The 26,032-nt window shown below is 41.9% G+C and overlaps 1 long non-coding RNA gene across 2 annotated transcripts; it reads right to left on the minus strand.

The window, feature by feature from the left end:
- Window positions 1-272: 272 nt before the first annotated feature.
- LOC115605826 lies at window positions 273-25,922 on the minus strand. 2 transcript variants are annotated; one of them, XR_003990737.1, is made up of 7 exons: window positions 24,685-25,922; window positions 23,257-23,382; window positions 17,363-17,491; window positions 11,856-12,030; window positions 1,243-1,377; window positions 793-842; window positions 273-712 (listed from the first exon to the last, which is right to left on the minus strand). It is a non-coding gene; the product is annotated as an uncharacterized LOC115605826 (long non-coding RNA). The 2 variants fall into 2 exon arrangements; XR_003990736.1 differs by having other exon boundaries at window positions 23,257-25,922.
- Window positions 25,923-26,032: the final 110 nt, after the last annotated feature.

Below are 26,032 nucleotides of genomic sequence, written 5' to 3' on the forward strand. Positions count from 1 at the left end.
AGCATAAGTTAAAGCAATTCATTTATGTCCTAAGTGACATAAGTATATAAACTTCATTGCAGCAGATCTCTGGTAATGCTGAACACAGAGCAAGGTCAGGCCTTGGGAAGGAAAAGTGAGCACAGTGCTGAATGGCTGCTAAGATTATTTCTGTAACTCAAGCAAACTTGTATGTTGCTCTTCTGACACTTCCTTGGAAATGGTTGCCCCATTTTAGCTAAAACATTTCCTGCCTTCTCCCCTCAGTTCCCCACAAGAAACAGCAAGAGGCGTTTATTTAGCATTGAAATCATCTGAACTATTTATTCACATTTAAGAAAGTATGGAAGAACTGAAAATGGTATCATTTAGTGGGAAGAGCTGGGCAGTCTTTTCCTAGGAGTTAATACCCGTGCTCTGCATAATGGAAAAATTGCCATTTTTCTTTATCAGTAATTCAGTGAGATTGTTACTCTGCCACTCTCTGAAAGGTCATCTATAGTGGTTAATATATAACTCACCCATGTGACAGTTCTTCCCTAAAGTGTTACTTCAGGCACTGCAGGAGAATTCCCTCTGATCTATGCCAGAGCAAGGGTATGCTGGCAGCTGCACTTTCAAAAGGGGGACTTCAGCTGCAAGGCCAGCTTGGGAACATCTGTCTCCCATCCCTGCCTTGCCTCCGGCTGCTTCTTCACACTCCTGCTGCTCTGCAGCTGTTGTTGGTGCTGTGCTGTAAACCAGGTCACTGAGCTGTTATAAACAATCTTTTTTATTTACAGGGTTGTTCTTAATACAGGTTGTTTTTCTTACCAGAATGATGCCATAAACTGCAGTGTTGGTGCAATTGTGGAGGCAGGGCCCTGGAACGGAGAGGAGAGAAAAGCAGTTGGGATAGCAGGCACTGGGGGGGAAGCCTGCCTAGGTTCATGGAACTGCTGGCTCAGATGGTGTCTCTTCCACTGATAAGGGCAGAATGCAGTCAAGAGGGTGTCGTAATAAACCATTAACAAACAGGAAGTTCATAAACAAAAGGATCATGCATTGGTTTAAAAAATTTCTCCATATACTGAGCTGCATCAGAAGAAGTGTGATTCTATATCTGCAGAAAAAGTAACTATACACATAGGTGTTAGAGAATGTGTGCGTATATATGTATATACACACACACGCACATGCATGCACACACATATACATATTCTCACACACATAAACATTCAAAAATCATCTCTAAATTTTAAAGAAATGCAAAATATGCCTTACTTCAGAGTTCTTGCCAGCCTTCAAAGCTTGCATGCAATGGCCAGTTCAGGAAAGCAACAACCGGGAAAGCCTATAGAGGGAGCAGTTCGCCTTCTTTTCCTGAGTGACGGGAAGTTTCCACCTTAAGTGACGACCCTGAGAGAGAGACAAAGGTAGAGGATGAAAATGTCTTACGGAGCAGTCCTAAGGGCCAGAGCAGTTACCCTGCAAACAGGGGGAACAGCAGCAGCACCCGCCTCGCAGGGCATGGCAAGAGGGTTGCAGATCCACATCTATTGTCTTTTCCTCCTTCCCTCTTCTTCATGTTCTCACTTTGAGCTCTACAAGGAATCAAGAATTTCCCAGCGTTCTCCCCCTTCTGCAGTCACTGGGGTGTCCCAGTACTTTGGCTTCTTCTCTGCACATTGTGGGATGAAGATTTGGTTGATTGGAAATTGAGCAGAACTTTTAGTTCCAACACCTGCAGCCAATTTAATAGAGCACTGCCTAGAAGTAAGGGCAGAATGCAGTAAGAAAAGCCTGGCATTTCCTGTTGAACAAAAAGAGCAACTAGAAAATGAATAACCATACATCACAGACATTATAAGAGAAGGAGCATTAAGCAGAATCAGTACTAAAACTGTATTCAGAAGACAGAATATGCAGAAATATCAAGGAGTTATTGTCAGTAGAGGCTTTGTGCTGAATTGAACATTATGGTTATGTGCATACACAAAGATTTCTAAAAATCTTTAACCCATGCATACCTGTACCGTAGGTCCAGAAAGCTGGTAGTTATTTGCATGACTGTAAAGCCCAGAAGGCCTGGCCTAGTCAGAACTGCATTTGCTGAGCATGACACAAATCTGTACCAAGAGCCTTTGCTTTACCATGTTTATTATAGTCCAACAAAAGAGATTTTCTTTTCCTTTTCTTTCCCTTTTTTCTTTTCCTTTTCCTTTTTCAAACACATAGGAAAAGTTTAACAGAAACTGGATCTTATCAAGCAAACCCAGATTCAGCCTTTGAGATCAGAAGACTAGCAACTGAAAAATACCTGTTTGGGAGCAATTACTCTTGTAAGATGCTTGACTGGGTAGAATATGTGTTCTTAACTTAAAAATAGCAATCAAAAATTAAAAAATGGTGTGCAATACATGGCAAACACATTTGGTATTTACCATGGTGTACCCGTGAGTTCTCTTTGTAGGAAGACTGGCCACCAGAGCGTGTACCAGCCAACTTACATTTCTGTAAAAACCTAAGAACTGGCATAAAGCATACAATATTTATACATTAAAATTATACTAAGAACTCTTCCCCCCACGCACTAAGGTCTAATAATACTTCAGCGTTTGTCTCCTGGGGAGCGAGAACAGGTCTTAGAATTGCAACATAAATAGTTAAGCACAAGTCATGCAGCAGTAAAAGAGAAAAGGAACACTCTATGCCCTTCAATTCCCAGACACTGCAGTGTGAGGCATTAAAAAAAGATAATATTACTTTTCCTCAGCTAACCCATACAACACATTTCATCTTTTCATACAGGTGTTTTGTTTTTCCTTGCATCATTATAAACAGGCCATTTGAGGAGTATATTCTGCAGTGATGTGATTCAGCAACTTTCTGGAAAACAAAAATGCAGCCCTTTTTTTGGTGCACTAATGAAACACAACTGGCAATAATTTTCTTCAAATTGAGCCTAACTGAAAGCAGGCAATGTACCATGTAAGCTGAAGCTGAGTGGTCTTGGATCACAATGTCATTTCTCATGGGTTTTTAAGTGATTGAATATGAGCTGAACATCTCCTCCTGCTGAAACCAGGCCAGTGACAACAAATACATTGTTATATTAGCTGTTGCATTACCAAGAATGGCTCAGCAAATACATTTTCCTTTTTATCCAAATTCTAGGTAGCTTTTGTACATATCAACATGTGAGACCATCATTTCTGAGTATCTCCCAAGGACATATCCAAAGAAAGTTTATCCTGCAGTTCTATGAGGGCAAAGCCCTGTCATGAGCTTGCCATGTCATGACTTTTTTGCATAAGGGCATTGGATGGTATTTAGTAACACCACTATATAATTTTGCACATTTGGTATTCTTTTCCCATGTCTGGGAAATGAGATCAGGATCAAAAAGCATTTGCCTCAAGAGGAACAAAATCCCCCACAGCGACACATAGGGTAGTCAAGAGTTTAGGAAGCCATAGTGCCCTGGTGCTTCATGGGCCTGTTTCCCATCAAGAATACCCTAATAAAGAGATCCTTGCCTATTTAGCCTGATAGAGGAGTCCTATCTGCAGGCAGGCAGGCAGGATGTGGTAGCCCTGGCAAGTGATGAGCGCCCAAGCTGGGATGCGATGCGTGTCCTGGCTTAGGGCATGTACTGCTTTTTCTCCAAGCAACATGTGGCAGCGGCAGGCATCATGTGTCCCACGTACCACCGCGACCCTTCCTGCCCCAAGCCACAGGAGAGCTGCCATCACAGCTCTGCAGCCAGCAGCAACCGCAGCTTGTGAGGAGCGGGTCCCACCGCTCTGGGAACCAGCTCAAAGATGAAAAGTGCTGCGTAAGCACCAGCCATTATTGTTACTGGCAGAGCCGTTTGCTCCCAGCGCCTGTGGGCTTGGCTAACCACTAACCAGTGCGGAGTCTTTGCTCGTAGAAACACCAAGCAATATTCCCCAAACATACTGCCATTTGCAAAAGAAAGAGTCATTGTGACAACAAAGTCTTCCAGTGACTAAGTGGCCAGTGTGTTGCTGGCATTAAACAGCCAGCAGAATTTCTATCATAAACATTGCTATCAGGCCATTTTATCTCAGCTGTAAAAACTTGTTCCAGGCTGATATTTGGCAAACAAGACCCAGCAAGATAATCCTTTTTAAAACACATTATTCTATGTGAGTAATCTGCAGACATGTAAATCAAGAAGTCTGCAAGTGTGTGCCCCACTGACACCTTTGCTTATTCTTCTCTGCTGATGCTACGGCCATTGTGGGCAGTGAGCACCCAGCCACCCCAAAACCCTTCCTCCAGGGCTTTCCTTTTTCATTCAGATGACCTGAATGGTTCTGATGAAAATTCTGGGGAGGCACAGGGCAGAGCAGACAAGCTGCAGCCAGTGAGGAAACCCAGGGAAGTTTTCCCAGGAGAAAAGCCCACCTTCTGAGAATGCACACATAGCAAATACTGATCACCTATGTACCCCAGCTGACAAGCAGCTGTTCAGAGTCCTGCCTAGCCATATACATACCTCCTTCCAGATCTGGAGAAGCTAACTTTTCCATGTAACTGAAAGAAAAATTGTGCTTATTTCTATCTCAGAGGAATGTCTGCTGTTGCTTCAAAATTAAAACAGCTTCTTTGCCATAATGCCATAACACTACACTGCCTACACAGTCCTCTTGTGTTTCAAAAGGTTTCCTGTGGACTCTACCACATCTGAGAAATGCTATGGTGGAAAACATGTCAACCACCAGCCCTTCTGAATGGAGATTTCCAGATTGGTGCAGAATATCCCCAGGACGAATAAGTGGTAAAATGCAACAGGGCTGGAAAACTCAGCACTCAACAAACAGTAGCAACTCTTCATGTATCCACATCAAAGTATTCAGGATTCATAGTCAGAAATACTCTTTTCATTGATTTCATTCTTAAAAGTCTGTTACATCCAAGGGGTTTTTTAAATGCTGAATCTCATTTCCAAATGCCCTGAGGGAACAACAGCCACAACAATAAAATTAGGAACCCATTACTGAAGATAAAATTACAATAACTAAGCTCGACACTATACAGGGAAAATGCGGTGTTAAAATGTATGAGGTAAAATGTTTTCTAACTATTCCAATGTTAAGCCTCATTTTGTCCTTGGAATGAGCAGGGCAGAAATTAGTGGGAAGCTACCACATTATTAAACACAACTGTGTTTTGTGCAAATTACATGCTAAATCAGTTTACTTTCTCAGTATAGTTAAGGCCAAAGAGGCTTAATAAGATATTTTAAATTAATTTTTAATTAACAAGTCTTTCTTTAAAAATTGCTTTTAACCCTCCCTTCCTTCAGGATTCTGATTCAGGGAAGTACTGAGGAAATAGATGGCTTACTTTTCGGTTGTGCTCACATAGGAAACCTGGAGGGATACCTCAAGTGAAAGAAATTCTTCAGCAAGCGTGGAGAAGCCACTGCTGTCGCACCTACTACCTCCGTGACAAAAGCAGCAGCAGGTGACAGGTATCCACCTTTCTGCACTAGAGCAACCACTCGGATACTTGGTAGTGATATTTCCTAAGGAAGTTAGGACTGTTGTTTCAGAGCATACAAACTACCATGCCCTGGATTAGAGGTAGGCTTCCCTTATCACTCCTGAACACATATTTTCTTGAGACAGACATTCACACGCTGCGTGTGCACAGCACATGCACAAGGTTGTGCAGGCTGGATAATGGCAGTTCCTTCTCACAATCATGTTGAAAAAATCATTCCTGATTTTTTCTTCGTTCAGGAGAAAACCCAGAAATTGTGTATTTCCAAACCCAAAACTGTGCCATAATATCCAAAATGAGACAAAAGGGGCAGGGAGTTGTTGTAGTCTGCTCTTTCTTCTTACATTAGGTAACTCCCTCCTTCCTCCTTGTCCTCTTCCAGCCTCAAACATGTGGCTGTCATAAATTCTTTAAGGGGATATTGTCAAATACATTCACCAAACATTCTGACACTGATGAAAAAGAATCATTCAAATGAAAAAAACACGGTAATGAAAATACTCTGTTTAGAGCACTGCTTCACATTAGTGAACAGCTCACTTGCTGTTCCTGGGTATTAGCGTCGAGCTCAGTGCTTTTGCAATAGATATTTTTAAATAAAGGTTAAAGAACATGTTTGTCTTATGTTACGTACTCGAAATGTCTATGGAAACAAACAAGCACCTTCTTCTTACAGTAGCGTCACTAGATCTTGAAACCAGTAGACACACCAAATACATATGGGTTTCACAAACTGTTCTCCAGTAGAAATCTGCACACATGAGCTGACTCCTTATCTCTACTTCAATCAAATGAGTTTATTGTTAAAGTTTTACAAAGCAACCCAGCAGCAAGGTGAAAGATGAAGAGATTATTGAATAATAGATAAGAATATTTTTAGTCAGCCTAGATGTATTCATGTATCTGTGAAAGCACTGGGAACAAGCCCTCAGAAAGGCGCTGGCTGAATTCCAGCAAAAGCAACCCAACCATCAGCACCCCATGAGGGCCAGAGGCTCTCTGCAGCCAGGCTTCCCATGGGAGGTGGCTGGACAGAGCCCAGAACAGGGCTACCGGGGCATCAGGGCAACCCAGCCCCAGGCATTGGGCATCTCCCTGGGGATGGGGACATGCACCCAGGAGGGGGCCCAGCTTGGAGGGCCCATGGCCAGGCAGGGCTGTGGAGAGCTGGAGAGCGGCACTGCTGCAGCATCACTGGGGCAGGGATCAACAGCCCAAGGGGGCTGAAATGGGGTCCTGGGCTGTAGGCAGGGTGGGGGAAGCACCAGGGGGCCAGGTAGGAGCAGTCAGGGCTGGAGCAGGCTGGAGCAGGGGTCTGACACTGTCATGCAGAGGTGCAAGATTACTAAGAAAAAAATTCCAGTCTTTCTGCTCCTGGAATTGATGAAGATAGATAGTACTTTTGCTTCCTTTTCACTCATAGCTTTATCAGCCTGGCAAGCCTGTACTTAAATTTGCAGCAGCTGGAACTGTAAACCCATTCCCAAGGTCATTCCTTCCCATCAGTGTCCTACAATGTTGTTAAATGCAGAGGCAACAAAGAATTTGTAATGCTCTGGCACAGCCTTCCCCATGCACAGAAGAAGGAAACTACCAAATTGTCTGATTCCAGAGCTGTTCTGCTTCTTATCCTGCATCCTTTAACCAAGCAAGAATCACTGCTACATTATTATGGTCTGAAGAGACAAAGATTTTTAAAAGCCAACCCTTTCCCTGTGTCTTCCCCTTTTAATGAAGATCACAGAGTAGTTGACCTCTCTGATCTGACTACAGATCCTGATTGCCTCTGAAGAAGTGGAGGTGTAATAACATCATTCACTTAAAAGCTGGTTTCACTGACTGAAACTGCATCTACTGAAATAAAGTACCAGTGAGTAAAGTACCTGGATATTCAGAACTTCATTCATTAAAAAACATTTGTGAAAGGAACTGGTTCATGTGTCCCTGGGAATGCTAATACAAGAAGTGCGATGCTAACTTGGCATTTAGTCTAGAATCAAAGTACTTGCACGTAGTCCATCCTCCTACAACACTGACTACAGAGCAGAAAAGCCCTTGCCTTAGCATGTACATCTATGAGAATATATGCAATATATTCTTTTAAAAGGCAGGTGCAAACAGGGGATGCTTATCTCAGTAGGGCACGATCACAGTCCAACAACATTTATTCAGTTTCTCTCCTCTCCACTTGGAGGTATTGTAACTAGGATGTTTTGGCATAAACCCCAGACATACAGAAGCAAATGCAAGGGCCATCAAAAGCCCAGCAGTCCATTTTGGGGGGTATGGGCAGTTACAGACAGGGACCTTGTCCCAGGGCCAGGAAAGCCCAAGTAACAAGTGACGTAAGTCAGAGTGAACACTGGCAGCATGGACAGGGAGTCCCACATCATCTTTCTGTGAGAACTTGGCCAGGCTATTGTGCCATTGCCATGCTCATTGCATTGCCAGGGCCCAGAAGGCTGCTGCACAACTTAGTAAGAAAATAGTGGTAAATAAATCTATGCATTATATTCCCCTTCTGGCAACAATCCTTTTCAAAAGAAACCCACAACAAGCACTTTCAAGAGAAGAAACCCATGTAAGAACCCCTCATAGAATCCCAGCCTGACACACACACATACACAAAGGGACCAGTGTATTTATCCTAAACCATCTCACATAGGATCTCTCTTCAGATCTTGCAGATCACACGGAGGTGGAGGGTCATCCGCATGCAGATCCACTGCTTTCGCAGCTGTTTGGATCCACCATCTGCATCTTCCACTTCCCAGCTCTCTCAAAGTGAAGTTTCAGAGTGACTGCAATACTGAAAATTTCCCTGCCTGCAAATTGCATCATTTGGAAATGCTGTGTTAGCCGATCTTCACTCCCTGTAATTGCACCGTTTGACATTTGAAGCTGTGTTTTCATTTCTGGGGAATAATGCACATACCTCAACTCCCTTCTTAGATGTGTCTTCCCACTGCTATTCCTTGCTACAGTTTGGTATTCTTTTAAGTGAACACAATTGCCAGTAAAGCAGTCCTCACTTTGTCCCACTCCCACATCTTCTCCTAGATCATCTGTTGTACTGTGCCATCATAAATATTTGTGTGGCTACATAGTGAACCAGACCAGAGAACTGATCCAGCTTAAAAACAGCCCCTGGGGGAAAAAATCTGCAGTTTTTCCAATATAGTTCCCTACAAGGTCATACAAATGCTTGTACTGCAATTTTAAGAAGGTTTTGGTAAGAACAGGAATGACTGACTGAGAGAAGGAAGGGGGAACAGTCTGCTTTTTTAAACAGCTCTGCTGGCCTTAATGTGGTGACAAGGTTTGGCATTTGCTTTCATCAGCATTTGTCCACAGAACACATAGAAACCCCTGTTTTGGGGAGTAAAAAGGCACAGAGCTACTGAAGGTTCCTGCTGAATGCTCAGGGAAAAGTTCTTTGCACAGCAATATCTAATTCTTGCCTTCCTTTGAGGCCAAGTCTATAATCTCCAAGACAGCATCCTTACACCTGAAGAAGAGCTTTCTTCTATCAATGACAAGCTCAGGGATCCGTTGGAGTCAACTGCTATCACTTCAGAGGCAAACAGCCTATATATCCTCTCACTTTCTCCAGATTTTAGGACTGATAAGATAGAATACTGCCTAGTTACCTCTTCCACAGCCCTATAGTGTAAATGGGAGGAAGAAGCCTAGAAGCATTATCATTTGACTACATTTTATCAAAAAACCCTTTTGAGAACAGTTTCTAATAAACTAAGCCCAAAACTAGAGCCAGAAAGTCCTGATACTAATTCCATCAATTTCACTTCTTTTTGTCTCATTTTCTTTCTTCACAGTAAAGTGACAGTTCCACTGCTGATACTTCTCAGGATATATGTGATAATCTTCTGTGAGACATTTGAAAAATGCAGTTAGATGCAAGCTTGATGCTGAATAAAGCCATACAGGATACAAAAATGTCCTTCACTTGCTCTCTCCACTTCAAAAAAAGAGTCAAGAATTACTGTTTTTGCCCTGCTGGTTTGTGGTGTGAGATAGTGAGGATCTGAAACTAGCTGATCCCATGAGTGAGAGGACTGACTATAAAGAGAACCCTTCTTTTATTGTTTCCAGCAACTGTACTATTAACTTAAATTGTGGGTATCTTTTTGCCAGTGGGCTTAATGTATTCAGACTAAGGATAGTGTCTAAGTGAACATTACAATTTCCTGAAGAGATTGCAAATCAGCAGTCTTCCCTGAAATCCTATACCATCGCTTACCGTTCACTGAACTAGAAACATGAAGGCTGTGTGGTATCTATTCCTATGCTAGGGAACTTCCTTCACGCAGTGTCTGTACCATGGCAAGACAGCGAATAGAGCTCTGATACGTAAGTTGATGGACATGTTTAGCTTGAGGCAGTTTATCCAGTAAAGATCAGGGATAATTGTGCACAAAGATAACAGGAAGGGACTGATCCTGGTCATCTCTACTCATTGGGTAGCTCTGCTAATTTTGGAGAAAGCTGAGTGGGACTTGGCTATGTAACAAAACAGGCGAGCATTTTTAGACATTAAATGGGTTTGAACTCTAGGGACCCTAGAGAATGTGAAATCTACTGTTGGGCAGAGACTGTGTAAGGAAGTCAGAGGCCTGTTTTTAACACATCCTTGGGAAAGACAGCAAGAAAAACTGTCTTTTAATTTTTCTTCCAGTTCAACTGCCAGATCCCCAAATTTCATTCTGTCTCTACTTTTGCCTGTAATAGTGTGGCTGTTGCAGCTGTGATGGTCTCAGGACATAAGCAAGGCAATATTCGTAAGGACAAGTCCTATTTTTTATTAAATTGTGCATTTGGGGGAAAAAAAAACAGGCAGATTTTCAGACAAACAAGCCCATCTCCATGTCACTGAAAAGTCAGTGTGCTTAGAAATGTGTCTGAGCTTTTTCTAGCTATATCTGTCTAGTAAGAGGTATGACACCTCCCTTCAACACCCCTGTCCTCAATTTGATGCTCAGCTCACTATCTCCCCAGTAAAGACCCTTCAAACCCCATATCCATTTTGACAGCACTCCCACTCTTGTCTAGACCTACTGAGTTTTCATACATTCATTTCCACCTTTCTTCCCAGTCTTCTCACCCTGCCCCACCACCTCCTTAATGTCCCACAGAGCAGATCCTCTGGATCCCTCATTCTTATTACACTGTAGTCCCTTTGATGGACCTCTGCTAGGTAGGAACAGTTCCATAAAACTTTGTCTTCCACAAGGCAAAGCTACCAGAGAGATTCCTCTCCAGCCAGAACCACTTTCTCTGCCAGGCACTGCCTAATGACTGCATGATGGGGCTGTGCTGCTGACAATATCACTGCAGCTATCAGGAGTAAAAACAACCCTCAGAAATAAAGTTCCTTGCAGCTTTGACCATTTCAGTGATAGGGTTCAACCTGCTTCCTGGCACGCAGTCACAGGGGCAGAGCCAGAGGGATGAAGCAGGGATGGGAATGAAAGGCTGAGTGTAGGGTGAAGGAGGAAGGCAGTGGATTGAGGCCAAGAACCACTTTGGGTATCTGCACCCTGTGGACAACACCAGTGGGTCAGAAAGGAGCTTTCTCAGTAGCAAGGAAGCAGCCAGCATACAACAGGCAGTATTCTTCCTGCAGTTCATAGTAATGGTATTTTGTGAGCTTTGTCCACAGCTGCTGTGTAGAAAATGCAGGAACATTTTGCAATATTGCTAACTTTGTTGTGTCATAGTCTCTTCAGTTCTGCATGAGTGATTAAAAGAGACAAGAACAGGTTAGGACCAAGGGGAAAAGAAAGGCAAGGGAAGGAAAATTCTCAAGTGTTTGCCTCAATGGGCCTCAATGGGCCTCAATGGGCCGTCAAGAACTGAAGAGGGCAGCAACCTGCTGATATGACAGGTTGGCAGCACAGCGGGGACACATTAGACGCTGTTTCCGCAACTGGAGTGAATACTGAAGGAAGCCCTTTGAAAGAAGAGTACTGGGGGAAAAATGAAGAATTTCTAGCAGTGCTCTGCAGAACAGCAAATCTCCCCATATTCAAGCTTGGCTTAGGGCTAAGCCTTAGCTTAGTAGAGTAGGAATGCCTTAGATAGATAGGACGAAAGGAGAAAAATAATGCCCCAGCCTTCTGCCTAGCACAGACCGTATGGACATTGGAGCTGCGGATGAATCAACATGAATCAGCCCTATTATACAGACCATAATAATGATGTAAACTGAGGTGATGCAGCAGCTGACTCAGAGGCACCTTGCACGTCCAAGGTGAGGCACAGAGCTGGGGAGCCTGGGCAACAGGCCCAAGGGATTTTGCCCTATCTGTCTGGTTCAAATAACCAATATGTATCATACCAACCTGTTATGTGCAAAGGTTCGCTGACTTCCTTCAAAAGAGCAAGTCCTTCTTCAGGATTGATTTGTCTCACCAGTGAGGTCACTGACAACAAGTAAAGGTGCTGTGACTACAGCCTGGCTCACCACACTCAAAGGACATGGGCTGGTCATTACGCAGGATCTTCTCTGAGGACCAGCTGAAAGATAGCCAGGGAATGCGTAAAGACATGTGTCACTAGCAAGAGTTACTTGACAGGACAGAAACAGAAATCTAAGAGACTATGATGCAGACTATGCTGAGCCTTTAAGAAGCAGCTCTGAGCAAGGGTTGCTGTGTGAACCTTACCACGGACATCCAGCAGCAGAGCCACATAAGGCAGCAAACTACACAGCAAAATAATAAAGAACACATTATATTGCAGTAGCATCAGTTTCTCAGTCTGGTCTCTCACATGGTGTTATGAACAGCTCTGTTGGCATGGAGAAAAAGGTCATCTGGCTTGAGATCTCAGCTGGGATCAGATCTGCCACCAGGGAATACCCCTTGAGAATACATCCCTGCCCAAGAAGTCTTGGCATTCCACTATACTTCTCCGAAGTACAGTTTCTCTAAAATACCCTCACATGCTGCACATAATAATTTGCTGTCAGCTTGAAAGGAATGCAACTTGCAGGCCTCTCCCTGTGTCATAAGCAATGCTTGCTGGCATGCAAGAAATGCAGGCAGAGCCACCACGAGATTTGGGAGCATTCCACGATGATGCTTCTTACTGCCTTTTACACTCCTACTAGCTGCCACCAGGGACCTGCAGGACCTATGTCTGGGCAGCAACAGATACTGGCGTGCCCTTACATATCAGCCTGGCTGTATGCTCCCCAGGGTGTGACATCCTTCAAGAAGACCCTGCATGGCTGATGCTCCCCTTGGCTTGGCTCTGGCCATGGGTCTGCATGTTGGTATGCTTCTGTCCTTCCTCACCACTTCAGTATGGATCAGATCCAGACAGAGTTAAACATATTCACATCAGCCAGACAGAGTTAAACATGTTCACATCAGTGACAGGGTGAGGGTCTCAGATTCCCATGTTAAACCTGCACACAGGTGAGGCCTGTAGTAAACCAGGGATGAGATTCACATCACCAAAACTTTTGATGCCATTAATATAAACATGTAAAACTGAGCTAGTTGCCTAGACAACCTTTTTACTGTAGTGGAGAAGCATTTCTGGAGTACAACTCATCTGAATTAATTTATGTATCTACTTCAGAATGGCAGGGCTCATGTATTGCAAAGTATTTATTCTTCACCACTGATTCCATCAACAAATCCCATTCTAGATGTAAAGTTAGTGGAGCTATATTTGCTTGCACCATTTCCTACAAATATCTACTTAGAAACATATCAGCTTGGAACTGATTTATTCCAGTTTCATTTGCATAGCTGGAGTTGATTCTCACTTAAACATAGCAAAACTTTAGAATTAGGTCTCCCACCTATACTAAATGCATACTAAAAATTCTTATTTTTTTTTAAGTGAAATTGTGCAGGCTGCTGAAAAAGTGAACTGCATCACTGAGCACTAGACACAGTGCTCCTCTTTGGCCTTGGATCTCTTTATGCATTATGCTGTGGGCTTTTGGAATACTATCTATCTCATTGGAAAGTAGCAGGGGCTGACAGAGCTGGAATACCAGAGAAGACCCCTCAGATGGGTAGGAACTGCAAACTTAGTACTTTCTTCAGTATCTGCCTTACAGCAGGTAGAGGGGGTGTACCTTGTCTTTCACCCTCTCTGCATTTTGTGCATGAGGCCGGGCACCTGCAAATGAACATTGCTCTCAACAACAGCATCACAGCAGGGAAGAGGGAGACACAGGTATATATTCAACACAGCTGTGCAATCTACTACCAACACACGGTGGCCCTGATCCTGAGAGAGGATAGATGGCTTTCAGGGATAGTCCTGCACCACAGAAGGCACTGCCTGCTTGGTCACTGGCTGTGGAAGAACAGGCTTAGTGGCATAGGTATCACAGAGAGTTTGAGAGTGGTGCAGGTACAGGGTTGTCTAGCATTTCTACCTAGACATCACCCATTTAGCTTTCACATCATTTATAATTAAGCTGTAACAAATCAAATACAACTTTATGTAGTCTTTATGTAGTGCCACATTTGAAATTCTTCTTTAGGACAAAGCAGAGAAGAATAAAGAAAAGTTGCAATAGTGTTTTTCTTACTAAATAAAAATTGGGTAGATGTGAGCTGGCTTTTATTACATTAAGCATACCAGATGGTCAGAAAGCATCTCTCTGTGTTGGATAGTATTGATCTTAGCTTTGCATTTGTGCTCTTGAAGATATATGTGCAACAGCATGACAGAGTCAAAGCATGCCTGAAATAGGATTTAAGTTTGAATTATAGAACCACGGATTAAGGTTGGAAGAGACCTCTGGAACTCACCTACTCCAACACCCTGTTCAAAGCAGGTCCATTGCCAATGCTGTACCACTTCACTTGATCAATGCACCTTGCTCTCAGAGCACTTGCCTGGGACTGAGGCTTTGGCAGCCATGATGCTTTTGCCAACTGAAGCCATTCCTACTTCACCTCCAATCTTGGTTCTCACAGTGCCATCCCAGCACAAACACTTATGTAGTCTCCTAAGGAAGTGATTCAGCTGAAATATAATCTGTACCTCCAATATAATAATCATTTTTTAGCTGGAATGGTTCCCAAGTCCAACTTATTCTGTGGTCCTACTCACAACTGTGCTAGCACAATGGAGAAAGAGCCAGACAAGGACAAGCAGCCAAGAAGAGGAAGGGAAAGGAGGAGGAAAGAGCAAGGAAAATGCCTGCCTGAGCCAGAGCTGCAGATTAATGATTTCTGTGCCAAGCCCAACCCTCAGAGAAGCAAGATCCAATTCCTTCACAACTGCAATTTCCTTTTCCGTATAAGGGGGAGGTGGCTGACTTCAGAGAGTTTGTAGATGAAAGGTGAAAGCATGATAGGTATTGCTTATTGACTATTTTCACACCCACTGAGCTTACTGGGAAAACTCTACCAAACGTATAGGAACCAGGTGAATATGTACATCTGTTAGAAAGGAGAAGCAAGCATAAAGTTGGCCTGAACTGAAGTATAAAAGAAATAAAATTTTTCAACTAAAATAGCTGGACTGACTGAACTACAGAACCTGTAGTCTCCACCCAGCATCTTGTGGAAAGGCCCTTCCTTCAGAATTAGATCAAGCCTGAACAAAGCTGGAATGAACTCACCTGCATTGGCTCCAGTTTTCGCATTCTCACAGGAATTTCCATATTCGTCAAAAGGATTCAAAATGTTATTCAAAATAACTAACAAAGAGAGCAACCATATCAAAATAATGTCAGTAAATTCCACAGTAGTAGTAGATTGCTACTGATGTGCTGAAAATTCAGGCAATTGATCCTCATCAATGCCACTGCCAACACACAAAAAAAGATCTGATTCATCCCATCTAGCAGTAGGCATTTAAAGCAGACATCTGAGTTGGAAGCCAGATCACACTAATCTCTCTGTGTGGTCCATGAAGAGCAACAACTACTCCCTGTAGATAATTCATCTCGCCATCTAACTTACCATTTCTGTATAAGCCCATCAGAGGTGAAGACTGCCCTGCAAGCACTACTCAAACCCTCGTGCTCATCATTGACCAGTGAGAGACTAGATGCCCTGTCACTTTTGAGTCCAGTCTCAGTCCCTCATTTCTGCTAGCCAGAGTTCAAACTGCAATTTGAAAGCCAAATACAGATTTATCTAAGACTTGAGTTGCCAGAGACTATGCTTACTAAAATCAACCCAACAATGAAGCCTGAGCTTATTTTTAAACTGCCTGATTGACACTGATTTGCCCAGATTTAAGGAAAATACTCCTAACCAGAGTATAATATTCCCATATAGATTCAGCAGAAGCTCGGGGCTCTAACTAGTCCTAACTCTCATCATTACCCTGAAATTAACATTAAATGCTAAATATAAAGACTTTCAGTCCTACCAAATGTGGAAGAAGGAATAAGCTTCCGGCTCTTAACTATCAAAATTCTCAATTCATTTCAGCACATGTAGCTACCATATAAGTAGAACAGGAAATCTGCCTTAACAGCAAGGAGTGGCTTTAACTAGGACCCTGTACCAAACCTTTAGTCTCTGCCTACAGCTGTATCACTGATTACAGGTTCAAACTGAAGGGTGACTAGGGGAGCCACAGCCCACAGATCAAAGACATCTAGGTACATAATAGACACAATACACACATTGTATACAGACTGACATAAACCAAACTGTATTTCTCACAGTTGTTACTAAGAACATAGTTGTGTTCCTTTTTAAATAGAATACCGTGTTAAAAATAATATGCTCCCTTCCTAAAGTATTAAGAGTAAATTAATTTTCTTGGATTGATTCTATGGACAAGACCTGTATAATTAAGAAAAGGGAAAATGTCCTAATTCTACTTCTCTGTTAAATCACATCCCGCAAATTACTGCCTTATTCAGAAAGCCAAACTCATCCTGCTAATTATGAATTCTTCTCCCCTAATTAGGTAATGGAAATAATAACAAATGACTGAAGTAACTAATCACAGCTAAATAGCACAGCTTGTATTGTGGATACCAGGTATTCCATACTGCAAACATGCTCATGGAATATGAGCAAGGAAAGTGGAGTCTGTCCTTGCAAACTCCACAAGCAGAAGAGTTTACATTCACTGAGTAAAACGCAGCCAATAAAAAAAATATTTGGGACTAATATAAAACATATTTAAAATGTCACCATTCAGAAGCTTTCAGCTCCAGTGCATTACTTTATTTTCAAGATGCTGTATGAGCTGGTTTCTGCCTTTGTAGCATGCTACTAAAATATTTTACAAGTGGGTAGTTAAAGAGATATCAGCAAGACCTGGGAGTAGAATATATCTGTCTGACTTGACTTACTCTAAACGCACACAAAGTGAAAGACCAGATTGAAAGCTGATTACACTGCTTTTAAACATGTCTCTGAGTTTGCATACACAGCCTGCGCAGTGACTTTAATGTGTCACATGACTATTATTTAGAAACAAGATAACCTTTGGTGCATGTGAGCTCGAGGCTTTCAAGGGGCAGAATGTATTTTCATCTTACCAATCCTGACTACAAAGAAAAATTTAATAAAAACTCCAATTAGAAGCAGTCCTGGATATGAATGAGCTAAACATGGTTTTGCACTTTGAAATCCAAGTGCTAGCACATTTAGCTTAGAAATTAGAAGATACTGGCAGCTAACTAGTCAGACTACAGCAGGGCAGCAACAAATGGAAGGCAACTTCCATTTTACTCCATAGCTAGTAGATTGCTGGCAGTAGTTCATGGATTAAAGGACAGAAAAAGGATACCAAATCTCTGCCTTTGAAATGCAACGTTAAAAAAAACCTGTATGCTCATAAGCAGAAGTACAGTTACCATATAAGAGCAGGAATAAAGAGGAGGAAGAAAGATTAATTGCACCTTCTGGTAAGGAGGAACGGACAGTGGTTCGGACACCTCTGGGTTGTGACACTGACTCCAGTTCCTTGCCATGCTGCAGCTCATCTGTGTAGCACCAGGAAACACACTGAATTGTCTCTGCAGCTTCTCCTGTAAAGTGGCAATAGCAGACCACTGTTACTACATGGACATGGTATAAAGAAGCTTGGTGAGAGAGAAAGAAATGTGCTGAGATGTTTGAGTATAACTATATGTGTAGAAGCGGAGATTTAACAGCTGGTTGCCTTAGGATGCAATGGTCCTGCTCCTCCACTTTCCTTCCCCCTCTTCATTGCCTGTATCCCCATTCCCAACCACACAGCCTCAGCTCCTCTCTTGTGTAACTTCTGATGCTGTCTGTACAGTGAAGCAAATTCAACTTAGTAAGTGGCAAAAAGATACACTTTTTTTTTATTTTTTTGGGGTTTATTTTAGTGCTGCCAAGTTGAGTCAGGTCAGCGTACAGTTAGATGAGTCTTAGAGACAGTGGAAAGGACAGTCAGAACTATGCAAGCTGAAGAGGGAGGAAGAGAGCAGGGGAGAGCAGCAGAATTTCCTCTCTTTAAGCATCAGTAATTCACTAGACTGAGAGCTAGAGCATGTAACTGCCCTTGACTGATGGCACGTTAGGTAGCGGTACACAGGTTCAGAGGAAAGCAGGAGCAGTTTATTGCAAGGAGTGGTAGTCAAGGCTTGATCCAGCACAGACACCAGAGCACCAAGAGCCCAAAAATACAGGCAGGGAAGTTTACTGCCAGCTAAGAAGAATATACTCTCTCTCTCCTTTAACACAGAAGTTATTAAGTCTTGGTTTCAATTGACTGCACAGCGCTACCCCACCAGATTTGATACTGTTGTTTAGTTTGCTTGAAAATAATACCATTTTCCTAATGTATTTTGCTTTTGTAACATGCTTCCAGGACACCCTGTGCATTTGAACAAGGAGTTACCACGAGGCCATCTTCAGCAAGACAAAGATTTGGGTCTGTTTGGACCATGGTGTTCTAATAAATGTGTAAAGATCATGTGATTTGGTGTGCTTGTCCCTCTTCCAGAATGGCAGAGCAGTAGCACATATTGCCCTTACATCTTACTGCTGTGAAAGCTAAGGCTGCCACAATTTGATGCACAGAGACCTTCTAAAATCTGAAGCATACCATGCACCATGCTGGCAGGCACTGAGAATATTCCCAGTCACCACTGACTCTGTCCATAAGAGGGCAATGATATGCACCTACAACACATTCACCATCTCCCTGAGCCTTGGGATGGGACCTGGGATAATACAGTTAAAAGCATGCCTACTTCTGCAGAAAATAGCAAGGATGGGCATGAGCTCGTTGGCATCACCCCTGCCCACCCTGAGTGGCTAAGCCTTCATTTAAAGCAGGATCCCTTGGGAACCACTGCCAGCACACATATGGAGCACAGCCTGTGCTCATGACTCCAGCTCTGCAGCCAGACGTCCTAATTGCACTGCTACCAGGTCCCTATGAGCTGACATAAATTACATTATTAATGGCTGGCTAGAGCTCTTGGAAGCTGTGAACCAAGTTTATTAAACAGATAAATTCACCAGCTTGAAGAAGAAAATCTACTTTACCTTTCCTAGATAATACGGTACCTTCCCTGCAGTATTTATCCTCAACTATGGTAGTGAATTGCATTGCATGAAGGCAGGAATCAGATCACAAAACCTGTAAATATTCTACCCAGTGTGATTACCAGAGGAAGGGAATTGCAACTGCTCACGGCCTCTACACACATTTTTCCAGATGCTCAGAGAGAATGGTGATTACATTTTGTTTTCTTATTTTAAAAAGATAAATAAGAATATTATGTGTCAAACTTCAAGAGTAGCTCAACTAGCCTTTCACTCTCAGGGGAATTCCGGAATACCAGTATTCAAAGGGCAGAGAGCACACCTAGCCATATGTGCTGCAAAGCTCTCAGTACACTAGAAGTGTAGTAAGAAAATGATCATAACAAAAAGCTGTCTTGCATGTAAATAACCATTTGCCTTGATGTTTAGATATAGTAAGTGCTACTTCCCACAGTACATCAGTTTTGATTTGCCTGTGATAAGGCCAAATCATGAAGCGTTGTTCTGATGATCAGTAACACAATCAAGGAATGGGATATGAAAACTAGGTAAGGACAATTTAGGAGAATGAAAGAAATAAAAATATACTACTGGTAAAAAACACCAACACAAAGTATCTGCACATATCTCATAGAAGACTTGAGGCAATTTATTAGTTGCTTAGAAATTTATATAGAAAGGATAATTGCATCACCCAATTTTAGGCACCTCACAAGCAAGCAATTCTCATTACACCCGGCAGAGAGACAGACGTTCCTTTGCTGGCTGATCAGGACCCTCTTAACTCAGGTGTTTTCAGTTGCCTTGTCCAGGGGTCTCGCTCTCTGCTACCTACAGAGGAAGCCTAGGCAGCCTGGCTGACTGATGTGGTGACTGAGGCCACAGCATTCGACAGCTGGGCTGCCTAAGACATCATGGATGCCTATCTTAAGTATCTAATGCTGGGGAGTGCCTAATGCTTTCTATAATGCATCCTATACTGCGTTAATCTGACAGTCTTTATATTATTCACACATTATTTCTCAAATAAAAGGTTTTTAAACTATCTCAGCTGTCTGTCTTTGGGTTTGTTTGGGTTTTTTGGTTTCTGAAGATCAATGTAACTTACAAATACCCCATGCAGAAAACAGCCTAGTAATATGAAACGTAGGATGAAATATGTCTTTAAAGGGTAGTCATTTTTCCCTGACATAGCAGTGTACAGGATCTTAGACTTTCGCTGCCTTCCATCAGGCAGCTTAAGAAATTTCAGACACTTTTCAGAGAAAGGAAGACAAAATGTGATGTTGGGTTTTTTTTTTTAGAGCTAAATAATTTCCAGAAATGTGTTTAACTCATTATTTTTCAGAAAGTTTTAGTTTGGTTATAGAACTTCTAGAAATTCCACTTTCTGCCCTCTTCCAAAGCTTTGGTTTGGTTGTTTTACCTAGCACATGGGAAAAAAAAACCCAAACCACCAACAAAACAGCAAATTGGTGGAGATAGGACAATGTAGTTTTATTCTATTTGAGTTGGCTGGTCTAGAGTGTCCTAGGCTTCCTGCTCCACTGGGGCTGAAGAGGCAGCTCTAACCCGTGTTTCCCAGCCTGTCAGAAATGTCACAGTCTGAAACCCAGAGGCATGTTCCTCTGATCTCTGGAAGTATACAGAACCAACTGCATAGAATAACTTCCAGTTTTGTAGCTTGAACGATCACAGACAGCTAAAGAAACAGAATGTGCTGCCATAAGGTAAATGCAGCCAAAGGGGAAAGACAAGAAAAATGGAGAGGTCAAGAGGGCCAGAGTGGACAGCACATTGCACAGGAGCAGTAACAGCCTCCTTCCCTTCCTGCTTTACAGCTGGGCTAGGGTACTCTTCTAATTTATACAGATTCACTTTCTATAGTTCTGTACTCCCTTTTGTTGGTGGCAATACCAAAATCCAGCAAAACAAAACAGATGCTCAGGTAATGGCCTAAGCAGGCAACCATGCAGAGGCACTAAGGGTTGCTATGCTCTTTAGATCAAGGACAGAAGGCAACACATGACTGATCAGAAACACAAACCTTTATATTCCCTACTGAGCACTACTCAGTTTGGCTGGTTTGCAGTTTGTTCCTGTCCAAACCAGATACATTTTCTGGATGACACCTTTTGCCAGATGTCATCTAAAGCCAGATAGCATTACTCCTGTCCCTTATACTCTTCATGCCCATTCCCCTACCATTCAGTTTTCACTGATTATCCATAACAATGTGGTTTGAAAAAACATTTATTTTGACTTTTTTCCAACTCTCTGACCTTCTTATTCTGCTAATAATTGATCCAAGGAACAATATTCAGCAGAACAGATTTTATGTAGTATGTAGCCAGCAGAAACTGCCGTGTAATATGTTAGAGAGACAGTGTATTTCTACTGCAGCTAAGACTGTTATGACTGATCTCAGGTAACTAAAACAAGGGTTTTTACATCACCAGTTTACTGTTTAGCTATTGTTACCGCAAGAAAGACTAATTTCTTTTTTAGGTTTTCAACCAATACCAGTTTGATAAATACATTATCTGTTATTGCATATTAAATGCATCCAATGTAGATGTTGGATTGTAGATGCAAACTTGTTGGAGCAAGTCCAGAGGAGGGCCACAAGGATGATCAGGGGGCTGGAGCACCTCCTGTATGAAGACAGGCTGAGAGAGTTGGGGCTGTTCAGCCCGGAGAAAAGAAGGCTGTGTGAAGACCTCATAGCAGCCCTCCAGTATCTGAAGGGGGCCTACAAGGATGAGGGAGAGGGACTCTTCTTGAGGGACTGTAGCAATAGGACAAGGAGTGATGGGTTTAAACTTAAACAGGGGAATTTCAGGTTAGATATAAGGAAGAAGTTCTTTACTGTGAGGGTGGTGAAGCACTGGAATGGGTTGCCCAGGGAGGTTGTGAAAGTTCAATCCCTGGCAGTGTTCAAGGCCAGGTTGGACAGAGCCTTGGGCGACATGGTCTACTGTGAGGCAGCCCTGCCCATGGCAGGGGCTTTGGAACTAGGTGATCTTAAGGTCCTTTCCAACCCAACCCCTTCTATGAATGTAGATGTTCTGGGTTTTTTAACTGTTTTCTAGGACACTCTTCTTTCTCTCTCTTCCAAGACATCCTATTTTTGATGTCTTTTAGGACTGGATAACAAACAGGTTCCCATGCTTTTTCTTAATTCTGTATTTTCTATATTATGTCTAGATTTATTTTATTTTTTTTTTTAAAAAACTCCCTGTAAGCCTGAAAACCCACACTGGCACTAAACTGAAACTGAAGTAGAAAGCTTTTTAAAATGCTTCTCAAACGTTGCTTTAAGCTAGAAGCATGACTACAATGTTTTTCTTGGCATACCTTGTTGCCTTTGAAATACACAGACCACTATTCTTGGCATGTTCTTGTTTTCCTTGTATTTTCATAAACAAGATATGTCCCTTGGGAATGCATGGTGAGTCCCTTTTCATAGGGTGGCTCTGTCATCTAACTGTGGCATCTCTCCACTGCCAAGTATGTAATGTATATTTTTGTTAAGTGTTTGTTTAAGTGAGGTTCAGAGATTTTCACAGACTTTGACACAAGATGTAACATCTAATGGTAACCCCAGAAAATATTAAATATTGAGTGTTTTGTTGCAGGGGAGCCAAGTAAACAAGCCTTGGAGCTGTTCAAATAATACAAAAACCTTCTTGAAACACCCTCACTGAATTCAATACTTCACCTCTCCATTACAAGTTGTTCAGAAATATTGTAAGACCCTAAGTTTCACAAACCTAGTTTACAAGAGATATATAAACATGGAGAGAAGGATGGAAGGGGGAAAAACGATTTATAAAGATGGGTGTATTTGATCAGAAGACAGTAACAATATGACTTATAAAATAAAACTTTAAAATGCTTTCCCCTATATTTCCCAGTCTTGTGATTTTTAAGTCAGTGTCAAGATCTTTTGGAGGGCCAAACTGTTAACCTTGCAGTGATTGGGCTGTCTGTACTGAAAAGAGCTCATCACTTATAGATGGTGAGCACTCCATGCGATCCATTGGTCAAATACAGCTGTAATAATTACTTCAAGACATTCTAAAACTTAAATGCATTCATGGGTGTTGGCCAAAAGGAGAAAAAAAGAGCTATGTAGGTTGTTTGGAACGAATAGTTACATTAGCCCTCACAGATCCTCTCAGTTGCTGATACAGCTTAGAGCCTAGAAATTTTCTAATGTTTCAAAAAAAATTCAAAATACAATCAGTCTGCACTGGCAGAAGAGTAAAACCTTATCAGGAAAACTCCAGAACATTCAGCAGATGTGACTGTCACACCATTCATCCACCTTGCTGGCAGCTCATGTTCAAATCTACTATTGACACTCTTCCATTGTTCCATTGTACTTGTGGATCTCCTGAAGAAAAAAAGAAAGAAAAATAATTATTTCAGGAATTATTATTATTATGTTGAATCCACTTGCACTTTCTTGTACTTTCAAATAATTCAGTATCTCTTTCCTTCCCTCTTCACTTGATCCAAATATAGCACGGAGCAGTATAATGTAAAACTATATTCTCAGTTTCACTTGGAATCAGACTGCTTGGACATCCACATCATGCGTAAATCTTGTGTGTTTTCTTGTGTATCAGTCACAAGGTCAAACTCCCCTGAAATTTTAACATATTTATTAGAGAATTTTATCTTCCTATTGCACACCTCCCAAGCTTAGTCTTAATTTCCATTTTTCATATTTCTTCTTCTCCACCAAATAAACTAAAATTAATGGTTAATGCTGTTATTCATGAAGAGAACGGATTCCAGGATTGCTTGATATGGCAGGAAAACAGAAAAACTGTCCTTCTTCTTGCATAAGCCATGCATGTATTATGTTAAATTTGGTATAGAAAAGCAAACCTTCCAGAATCTTGGCAACCTAATTCCATCACTTCTTGCAGATGAAATGAGCTGACTGGTGATGGTAGGAGGGCAGAGAAGAACAGTGGGTTTTAAATTACATACACTTGGTAAATCGTTACAGAAATTAAGCCTAGTAGGTACAGCTGCTTCATGGACATGGAGATGTTTCAAATGGCCAGCATTGCCCTTGACAGCAAGTGATGTTTTGGATAAACAGCATCAGGAAGTAGCCAGGAAAAGGCAAAAGAAACACACGCATTAAAACTGTGTTGGAATTTGATCAAAATGTTTTCTAGACAGGTCAGTTCCTACGAGACATGCAGATCATTTCAGTTCAAAAGAAATATCCAGCTGGGGAAAAATCACAAAGACAAGAAACTACACAGCAGTAATACTTGGTCAAAAGGGCTTGCGCCACCTTAATAATCACTTGTGTGATATGTATCAGCCACTGCTTCAGCTTTAACACCTGAATTTGAAGTCCCAGTGTTAGACTTCAGGCCATAAAAGCTGGAAAGAACGAAAGAAAGGAGGAGAGGAATGTCCCACAGCAACACTGCTTCCAAAGTTGGGTTCTCCCAAGAGCACTCTAACCTGGGTCCTGCTGTCACCCTCACCACTGTTACAGAGAATCGGCACTACAAATGTGCAAGGACACTACAAGTGTGCTGTGAGCACCATTCCGGACTGGTGCAGGTCCAAGACTTGTATTTAATCTGTGGTGTTACTTTCAGTGTTGCATCATTGTTCATAAGGGATTCAGAAGTTTGGGACCCCAGATGCTTATAAGAATGGTTACCTACAGAGGGAGACAGGATGAGGAAAAATAGACAGCAGCTTCGTTGCACAGGTGCAGTGGGATTATCCATCTCCAAAGAAAAGCTCTGCAGAATACAGCTTTCTCGGGCCAGCACGAGACTTCTGGATGAGTTCCCACTGGAATTATCCTCAGCACAAAGCTCACTGTCTTCTACTCTGAATGCGAGTCACATGAATGCATACAGAACTGTGTACAGATAATGTAATAACAATTTTAAAAGACACCAGAAATAAAAAAAGCACAAAAGTCACCTTTGGAAAGAACGGGAGAGAGAAAACCACATGTAGCAGATAACAATCCCATTACTTAACGCACTTCTGGAAGAAATTCAACTCTGTGATATGCAGCATATAAGAACCGAATTACATAACATTGCATTACATTGACATAGTTTTCTAGGTAAAGGAACTGGCTGCAATTCATATAAACATACCCCTGGAAAAATAATATCTCATCCACATGTACAAGATTTACCAAATAAGAAGAAGAATCACAGCGTTTGACAATTATCATAACATGTACTTCATAAAGTATGGCTATGAAAAACGATACCCAGTGTTTCCTAACAGGAAATAGCTAATGTGCGTTGATGTGGGTTTTATTCAATTGCCTTCTGCCTTGCAAGGTAACAATCTTACTCCAAGGATACTACACAACATACTTCTGTGGTGCCCCACACAAGTCTAGGTTTGGTAGCACTCCGTATTTTCATTTTGAGGCAACACCAGGACGTATTTCACATTGGCCTAATTCTTACTTTGCTCCATGTAAAGCTACATCGGCAGCATTTAATTCTCAACCTCCCCAACAGAAACTCCAATTAACATTTAAGCTATGAAGACTATTTTTAAAAGAGTTCTGGTGCAGCTCTCAGCCTGCTAAGCAAAAATTCAAAACATTGAAACCGCATGTTAAACATTACAAAATGGAAAGTGGAGGTCACCAGCAGCCTGATCTGTAAACATATTTCAGTCCTTTTGTTCTTGACAAGCAAGGACTAAGCATTCATTAAAAACCTAACCATGACAATTGTCAGTAAACAATCTTTGCACAACAAAAAAGAGATAAATAAGTCCAGCTTTTTACTGAGAATTTAGAACCACGGCTTCAACTATACTGCAGGATCTGTATACTTAAAAAAATAATTAAAAAAAGAATTCTGCATCAGGTCCTCATGAGTTCAACATAAACCCAATGAGCAGGAGCTGAGCACAGCACTATTCATTTCTTTTCATCTTTTTTCTCATGTGATGCAACAAAAGACATGAAACACTTCCAAACGGCTTGATGCAAGCAGATAAAAGGAAGGAACTGAAGGAGTTTCTGC

This window comes from Strigops habroptila, chromosome 3, assembly GCF_004027225.2.
Source record: "Strigops habroptila isolate Jane chromosome 3, bStrHab1.2.pri, whole genome shotgun sequence".
Classification (NCBI taxonomy): domain Eukaryota; kingdom Metazoa; phylum Chordata; class Aves; order Psittaciformes; family Psittacidae; genus Strigops; species Strigops habroptila.